The following is a 9,147-nucleotide window of genomic DNA, read 5'->3' on the forward strand; positions in this document are numbered from 1 at the left end:
TGGCGGGGCGCCACGGGGGGCGGGGGCGCCACGGGGGCGGCTTCGCCCGCCGCGGTGCTCGGCCGCGCCGGAGCACCCCTCCCGCTGCGCTGCCCTGGGGTGCGTGGAGAGCCCGGTGCCGGCGGCGGTCGCGGCCGGCAGCACCCCGGGGTGCCTCAGCGGGGCAGGCTGGCCACTGAGCCGGCCTGGAGGGCCCCGTGGAGGCGCCCCAGGTCCGCGGTGGCTGCCTTGCCACCTGCGCGCCTCTCCGGGCACAGGTGGGAGCCGGGTAGGTTCCATCCAAGGGGCGACGGCTACCCGTGAACGGCGGCCAGGAGCCTTGCAGCCTCTGCCCCGGCTCCCGCGGCGCCCTCGGTGCCGGGGGGCAGGAGGGGGGCAATGCAGGCGGCGAGGGCTGCTCGGGCAGAGCCATCTCCACAGCGCCCCGGCCCTCAGGGCTGCGTGGAGGGGCCCAGCTCTGCCAAGTGGTGCTCGCAGCGACCCTGGTGCTCGCAGCCTTGCGCGCCCTGTGCAGGCAGGGTTATGAGAGCGGCCCTCTAACAGGAAAAGTCATCTCGTACACTTTGAATCCATGCGCCAACACACATGCGAGAACACACTCGGCCCCAAGAAGTGGCTTTCCCAGCTTTCTGGGGCAGCAGTCTTGGCAGCACAACACATGGGACATGTGAGAACATGGGCCTGTGCAGCTGCTCTTGGTGGGCTCTCCTGGCTACCCCCAGCTCATGGGCTGGGCACGTGGCAGAGAGGGCTGAGCTTGAGAAGGTGCACGCAGGAGAATGTTACAAAGACTTTTACAAGGAAATGGCCATTTTTTCTGTTTTCCAGACTATAGCAACTAAATATTCTCATACTGATGATACGATCTTTATAATGAATAACTGATACCAATCTTGTTTTGTACAATACTGTTCTCTTAAGCCTCCATTGCATTAAACACACGCACAAACACACGCTTACGTGCATGTTACAAAAGTTTTTGTTGTGATTCCCACCAGCTAAAAAGCACAAGAACAACCCTGACCACTAGCAGCAAACAATAGGGCTAGCACTGGCCTGCGTCACCCACAGGGATGGCCTGTGGCCCCTTCAAGTTAGCAATAGTGATGTACATCTAGCTAGAGCATGTTGCTGCACGTTCTGTCATCCACTGTCACCATCCTTCTCCCCTATCTCCATCCTTCTCCAGATCTTTTTGTCTTCAGATGCACCTCCCAGCCCCTCTCAGCCCTAATCCTTGAAGTGATCGTAGGATCTTAGGATAATTCAGGTTGGAAGGGACCTCCTGCTCAAAGAACGGTCTGCTCTGAGGTCAGGCTGGGTTCCTCCAGGCTATATCTAGTCTGGTCTTGAAAACATCCAAGGAAGGAGATGGCCCAGCCTCTCTGGGCAACCTGTCTCATTGCTTGACCATCCTACTGACACAGCATGCTGTCCTGCCCTGTGGCACGTGGGCCAAGACCTCAGGGCCCAGAGAGCTGCCCTGTGACACTCCCCTGAGCTGATCTGACACTGAAGTACCCAGCAATCTGCCCTGCCAGGCCCCAGTGATTCCCACTGGGAAGGGCTTCCCTGGAGGAAAGTGGCATCATCTAGGCACACACAGACCAGGGATAAAACCACTTGCTGAAAGCCGCTGTTGGAACAGGGGTAACGCAGGTGACATGTGCCAGTAACACAGATCCTGCCCCCATGTCCTCCCTCCAAATTGCTACTCCCCTGGGCCCCAGGATGGGGTGGGAACAGGCTGATTCTGGCTCTCCACAGGTCTAACAGGTTCTGCCCCCTCTCACATGCCTCTGACACATGTGTCAATGCCACCAGGCCAGTGCCGTGGCTCCAGCCACAGTCCCCTTTATCCATCACATGCTCTGGTGTGCTGGAGCCAGCTCTCTGTTTACATGTGTAATTATAATATTCTCCTGCCAGGGATGACTCATGCTTCCCTCTGTCACCCTGCTGAGGTTTAAGCGTCAGGGGACCGGTGCTACGTAGCCAGCTGGCATTTTCCTTCCAGAGCTGCCAGGCAGCCTAGGCCGGCACATGTCGGGTGGACGTGGGCTGGGGGAATTTGCATAGTGACAGCTGTAAATGGATTGCACAGGCCTCTGTTTTCCATCCCGCTCAGAGACATCTGCAGCAGCACAAAAGGCACTGGAGCTTGGAGCTCCCCGCCAGGAAGCTTTCCCTGGCTCGACTCCATTGGGCCGGCTTCCTTCCCCTCCACCCCACGGACACGTCATTCCTGAGCATAGAAGTGTCATGCCTCGAGCAAGCACTGCAAGCCCTCATCCCCTTTCAGAGGGTCCAGAGCAGCCAGGGTTGCCAGGGCACTGCCAAGGAATTCCCATGTCTGCTAAGTCCAAGGATACGAGGCATCTACCCTCCGCGCAGCCATGAGTCAAGCAGGTCAGGGCTCACTGACGCCGGTGGAGGTCCAAGCCAATGCAGAGCATTCCTGCTAGCCACATGTAAAGCGATCTTGCTGGCAGGCCGGTGGGGTGCCCAGAGGCTGCTGCTGCCAGCACGCCAATCTGGTGGAAAGCTTTTGCGGCTGATGAGTGCAAGCCTCTGAGAGCAGTGAGGCTGAGACCCTGTCAGGTCACTGGGAAAGAAGGTCTCCTGGATTTGGGACCACCAAGGATGGGGACTACAGCTCTAAAGGGGAAACCATCCCTCTTTTTGGCCTCACATTGAAAAGAGATGCTCTGGCTGTGTCCCAAGAGCTAGCTCTGCGTGGTGAGCTGATGCCAGACTACAGTCCCCCGCTTGGCAGCCAGGGTGGTGAGATGGGTGCTAGCAGCATGCTGGCCTGTGCACAGCAATTTCCCTGGTGGGAACCAACAGTTTGTTCACTTGAAATGGTCCCCAGCTGAGTCCCAGTGAGGGAAGCATCCCCAGCCATTCTCCTGGGGGACAGCAGAGACCTCCAGCATACCTTGGGCACAACCAGTTCCCTCTGCCATCCCATTGCTCACAGCCCTTTTGTTTGTTTGTTTGTTCCTTCCCTGTGTGTCCCAGAGCTAGGAGAGCTCTCCTTCTCTGGAGAGAGGTCTTCTGCCTTGATTTCAGCTTTTCCAGGACAGGAAGAAAGCCTCTAAGCACCATTTTGGATCCCCCCCATCTGTGTCCCCCTCACTGTGCCAAGGGCTGGGAGTGCAACGGCACTGAGCAAGCACAATAACAAGGAGCGTATTGGAGCTGTTGGGAACAAATGATGTTCCCGGATGGTATGCAGCCCTGACAGCACTGGCTCCACTTTAAAGGGTAACTTTATCCTGTAATAACAAACAGGAGAAGCCAAGTTCCTCCCCAGCGTCACTTCCCTGGCTCCAAGCAGGGTGACACTGGAGAGAAAGCTGATCTGAGCTCCTGAAATGCTGTGCAGCTAGTGGGAAAGAAAACCTGGCCAAGCAACTCCTAAACTCAAGGAAGTGCCAGGACACCCCTGCTCTGGGCTGCAGAGAAGGGAGGTCAGCCTGGAGCCTTGAGCAGCCTTGTGCCAAGAGGGCTGAACCTCGTGGATGCATGGGGACAAGGCAGAGGATGTCCTTGTGCCAGTACGCCCACCCTGCAGGGCCCTTTGCAGGCAGAGAAGAGAAGGACTCTAGGATGGGAGATGCTGACCTGGGTGAAGTGACAGCAGGACATCCTGGAACTGATTATGCCAACTCTTGCTTCTCTCTCCTTGCCACCACTGAGTCCCAATCCTTTCCTGAGGACCAACAAGCCAAGAAAGTGGGCACAAATGCTTTTGGGGAGCAGGGCCAAACACAGAGCAGGGCCAGCAGGGCAGCAGCAGCACTGCTGGGCCCATGTCCTGGGCCAAACAATCTGGCTGGCTTCCTGGTCACCTCACTGTGCTGCTCCATGGCCCTGGAAAGGGGTGTGTTAGAAACCATGCATGTGGAGAAGTGCTGGGCTGCATGGGGTGAGTACCCCAGTCTCTGGGAACATCTGTGCAGTCCACAGGTTTGCAGGGGGATCACACAGAGGCATTTGGGTAGTGATGTGCTGGGGACCAAGGGATGTGAGGGGGATGCGCAGTGGGGACAACAGCCCTGATGTCATGGGCCATGTCCTGCTCTGGGGCTGAGCCCTGGCAGGCGAGAGACCTGGAGGCTGTCCCAGCCTGTGGCATGCTCTGGACAATTTAACCCTGTCCACTGTCCACGCAGCCCCCAGTGCATGCACATGGCTCAGGACAGGCCCCCTGGCAGCTTGACACTGCGCCAGCTCAGGGTGCAGCCGCCTGGAAACTCGTTCTGCAACTGCAGGAAATTCAGGCCTGGCCAGTGCTGGGGGACAAGCAACACTGGGGATCACAGGAGAGAACTGCACTGCTGTACCCTGTATGGGCCTCTGCTCCCACAGGGAGGGGCTGACTTGCAGCAGGCTGTACAGCAGGACCCTACAGAGCAGAGTCAGACTGTATGGCAGGGCTCTACCAAGCAGGAACCCCCACGTGGGCCAAAGCCAGGGCCTGGGTCATTTCCTTGGGCTGCTTGCACTTGCCCCCCAAGCTGCCCCAGCCCCCAGCCCCAAGCCTTCCTCGCATCCCAGCTCAGACCACCGAGGGCTCTTGGCTGCAGGACCCAGGGTGGCTCAGCTATGTGGGCCAAGCAAGGGTCACAGGGGTTGAACTGGCAGGTCCCAGTCCTGGAGCCAGGCAGTTTCTCAGCCCTGGCAGAGAGTAAGTGCTGGGAGCAGCAGCCCAAGGCGGTGCCAGCAGTGACTCAGCCAGCCTGACTGCCAGCGCTTACCTGCTTCCTGTGATGCTGGCAGGGTGAAGAGGGGGTGCCAAGGGTCCACTCTAGCAGCATCACCCCTTTTGTGGCACTGTGGGCTGTGCTAGCATGCTGGTGGCAAAGGCATGGCTCTGCCCAGCTATGCCAGCCTCCCAGGGAGCCTCTGGCTGCAAAAGGAGGTGTGAGGAAGGACAAACACCCTGCTGCAACCCACATGTGCTAGCTACACAGTTCAGCTACAGTGATGCTGCCTCAATCATAACTAGGCTTCAGAGTTAATGCCCACATTCAGCTGTGCGGAGGTTGACCGTTCTCACGGATCAGCTGCATGCAGACGCAGACAAGCTGCCCGACATGGGTTTCCCTTACTCAGACTTTCAGGCTTGGCCTTTTGAGCCCAAGGGCTAGAAATAAAAGGAAATACCCATGGTGGGGCCATCTGGAGGAACCAAAACTGGGATTCTGCAGGCATTCAAAAGTCTGCCCATGGAAGGCTGCATGGGCATGCTGGTGCTAGGTGCCCAGTGCTGGGGGACTGTATCCTGCAAGGTGCTGGGCAGCCCCTGCAGGTGTTGGCCTTGGAGTGTGTTGTGCATTGGGCTGGCACCAATACGGCGCGTGTGCCTGTGCGTGTGTCTGTGCACACACATGCAGGGTTGTACCGGGAGTGCATTCGTGTGTACATGTGCCCCTGCCTACTGCAGTGTGCACATGTGCATACACGTGTGGAGCTGGAGTGGCATGTCTCTGCATGCATGCCAGGCCCCTGCAGTGCGTATGTGTGCACTGCAGTGTGTCTGTGTACACACCCCGGGCGTGAAGCCAGTGGGCCCCTGCTTCTTGTGGTACCTCTGCCTGGAGCTTGCCAGCCCCTGTCAAGGCAGTGCAACCCCCATCACTCCCACTGCCTTGTCCCAGGCTGCTTGCGCCTTTCCTGCACTGCCCTGTCAATGTGCGTCTGTCCTGCACCCTGCAGTACCCAGGCCCCATGGAGTCCAGCCCTACTATGTACCCTGGGGTGCCAGCATCCCTCTGAGATGCTCATGGCCAGGGGAGCAAGGCTGGGCTCTGGAGCCCTTTTGCTTCGGCTTGAAGTGCTTTTAACGTGGTATCGTCTGGGGACCATCTCCCAGCACTAACTGGGCTGCAGAGAAAAGAGACAGGGACAAGTGGGGCTGGACAATCCAAGCTCCAAGCACATCGTTGGGGAGGCAGTGGGACAGCCCAGAGCATCTCCCTGACAACCCTCATGGGCCCAGTGGCTGGGTGACATACCTGTGCTCCTGCCTGGCCTCAGCCACACGGACACCAACGCTTAAGAAACGCAGCTCCACAGTGGCCAGCACTGGGAGGATACGGCCGCAGTGTAGAAGGTAAAGCTGTGCTGATGGGGGGACTGAGCCCTCTTCCTCACCAGACAAGAAAGGGGGAACAAATCTGGCACTGTTCAGTTGCAGGAGAATGAGGTGGCTTGGAGAAAGTTCCTCAAACGGTATCTGATCTTTGTTTATCCAAGAAGCTRCAGGTAGCAAAGCCTCCTCCAGAGACTGCACAGTCCARGTATGTCCTGGTTCTTTAAATGAAGCAGGTGAAGTGTTGCAATTTTCTTTCTCAAAAGAGCTTGTCTCCAAACTGTTTATGAAGTATTTGAGTTAAATTTGTGCAAAGTTGGGAGTGCTCAATGTAAAGCCGTCACCTCAGTGGTGCCTCTTCAGCTGGCCAGGGAGGCTTCCAGAGGAAGCACCAGGCAGGATTCAACTAGCTACAGTAGGGAAAGAACAAGGAGGGAAACACACACAAGTAAATCCTTCAGGACCTCCTCTCCCCCCAGAAAGACAAAAGTGCAAGCATCCTTCCTTGCAAGGGTACCTGGGGGTATGGACTGGCAAGCCCACCCTTGGAAGACTTGGGGAAGGGAGACCTGCCAGGAGGGTGCTACTGGGCCCCGGGGAGGTAAGGCCTGAAGTAAGCTTCTGCTACTGATCCAGCAACAGGCTTTGTACTGTCCTGCCAGGGTAGCCGGGGAGCCTTCCCAGCTCCAGACAAATGGAGCAGAGAGCAGCACGCTGGGCAGCAGTGGGTTAAACTCGAGGTGGGATTTGGTGAGCTGCTTCCTCCCAGCTAACAATAATACTGTGAGGGGGAGAGGGGATGCACAATGGGCCCTGCAGGGCCTGATAGYGGCCGAGTAACCCTGGCCCYGCAGCTGCAGCAGTGCAGGAGGAAGCCTCCGCGCGTTATCTGCTGGCCCCACACAGCCTCTTTGGCAGCCCTTTTACCGCAGGGACCGAGATGTGCTTCCTCGTGTGCAGCGTGCAGCATGCACCCGGGCCAGGTCCTAGTGCTGTCATGGTAGTCCTGTGCCCCAGCACCCTCCTCTGCTTTTCCCAGCATCGCTGCCACATCAGGCACCCTCAGACAGCACCAGGGCCCCGGACAAGCCCACCTTTCAAGCAATGGAAAGTCTGCTATCCCGCTGGACCCCAGGATTGCAGCTCTGGGAATGATCGCCTGGGGCTCTGAGCCACAGAGGCGCAGTGCTTCCCAGCACAGAGATGCCCGCACCGTGCCCATCCTGCTAGCCCATGCTATGGACAGTGCCCACACCTTGGCAGAATGAAGAGCTGTTCCAGCTGGAAGCAGGTGCAGCCTCGTGTGAGTGGGATTCCAGGTCCTGGCTGAGGTTCCTGCAGCTCTGTCTGCCTGTGCTCCTTGTCCTTCCCCTGCCGGCTGAGGTCTGCTGCATCCAGAGCTGCTGAGACCAGCTGCCCTGGCTACAATGGCTGTTGCTCCTCTTGCCTGCTGGGCTGCATCTCCCAGCACTTCCTCATGTGCTGGCTGTTTCTGACCTTCCTCCCATCTGCTGCTCCACCTCCCATAGAGCTGTGGCAGTCARMTCCATGTCACAGGAGCAGCGCCCTTTTCCCTTCCCAGTCTCTTCTTTCACCTGTCTCTTCCTGGAGCTGGCTTTGCTTTCACAAGGGTTCTGCCACGTGCTGTTCTCCCCACTCATGCATGTGAGGCCACCTCTCTAAGACAGTCTCGCCCTGATCCTCGGGATCCTCGCCCTGGATCCCTGCCCTGGATGGTTCCTCTGGGGCTCCCCGTGTCCTTCCCACTGCAGTCCCAACCCCATGGGCATTTCTGACCCCAGCTCCTGGGGCAACAAGTCTTTGCCAGTGGCTCTTGGGCTGAAGCTGGTGGAAGACCTGGAAAATGGGTCTTTCCTGATGGTAAGATGTTCCCTGAAGTCAGTCCCTGGGCCTTGGAGCAGCACTGGGCTCACCAGAGCAGAGACATATGATTGCTCCTGGATACTCCTGTGGCCCACAGGGCCTGACAGGACAGCCAGAGCTGCTCTGCCTTGTGGGGAGTGATGGAGGGGCTGGCTTGGTTCAGGATGCCAGTGGGGCTTGGGGAGACAGGTCCCGTACAGCCCCCATATGAAGGACCCCTCCGGATGGTGGTCCAGATTTCCCCACATGCTGTACCCAGYATCYGCCCGGGATGGTGACCAAGTTCTGCAGTGCCATCCCCATTGTCCGTCTCTTCCAACAGATGATTGTTTTTCTTGGGACCTTGGTTTCAGTTTCACGCTGTTCTGCAAACCTGTCAGCTCCTCCTGTGTCTGTGGTCCCTCTACGTCTTGGACCTGGCTGCGAGGAGGCCAGACTCTCGCCATCATCTCTTTGCTGTTCCCCATTATAGGCAGAGGAGCTTTGGAGRTGTGTGCTCCCAGCTACCTTGGGGAACTCTCTGCAGCATCATCTCTTGTTTTTATTTCTGCACTGCAGGTGCAACCATCAGCTGGGAGGGCAAATTCTTTGATTACTTTGGAGCTGGGTCCTCTGCGCAGATGTGCATGTTAGAGGATGGGCAAAACTCCAATCTGCACCCAATCTGGTTGGGTCCAATCTGCATCCAGCCGACAGCTTCAGATTAGAGACATGCTAGGGAGACCCTGCTTTTAGCTGCTAAAAGCAGATGGATCTTGAATCATCCTTGCTCTCTCCCAGCTTGCCTGTGCTTCTACAGAGTGCTAGATGGCCTGATTGAGCTGGCCCTTCAAGTGCCTATKCTGAGTCCTGTGAAAGGATGGTGCATGGGGCTGCACGTGGCAGCAGGCTCTCCAAGGATGCTCTCCAAGGATTGCTGTCTCTCACTGCCACTAAAGCACTGGCACTGCCAGTCATCCTTCCACAACACAACAGGGGCCAGAAAGGGCAGACATGGATGAAGGAGGAAACTGCGGGCATGCTGAGCAAGAAATCTGTTGCTGTCCTGGAAAGGGAGTGCAGCTGAGTGGAGAGGCCATGAGTATGTGACCAGCCTCAGTGCCCCTCGCCCATCACTGTGGGCCAGGTGAGCACCAAGATCAGACACTGCCCAGAGCTGGGAG

The 9,147-nt window shown here is 57.6% G+C and overlaps 1 protein-coding gene across 2 annotated transcripts in view; it reads right to left on the reverse strand.

The window, feature by feature from the left end:
- RIPOR1 (RHO family interacting cell polarization regulator 1) overlaps window positions 1-7,748 on the reverse strand; it is a 46,343-nt gene extending 38,595 nt beyond the window's left edge. The window contains exons 1-2 of one of the 2 annotated variants that reach the window (XM_026080960.1): window positions 7,356-7,748; window positions 6,024-6,510 (exon numbers count right to left, since the gene is read on the reverse strand). The gene's annotated coding sequence lies outside the window, so the exon portion shown is untranslated. The remainder of the gene's footprint in view (window positions 1-6,023; window positions 6,511-7,355) is intronic. The other variant, XM_026080962.1, reaches the window with a different exon arrangement.
- Window positions 7,749-9,147: the final 1,399 nt, after the last annotated feature.

This window comes from Apteryx rowi, unplaced genomic scaffold, assembly GCF_003343035.1.
Source record: "Apteryx rowi isolate R43461 unplaced genomic scaffold, aptRow1 scaffold_531, whole genome shotgun sequence".
Classification (NCBI taxonomy): domain Eukaryota; kingdom Metazoa; phylum Chordata; class Aves; order Apterygiformes; family Apterygidae; genus Apteryx; species Apteryx rowi.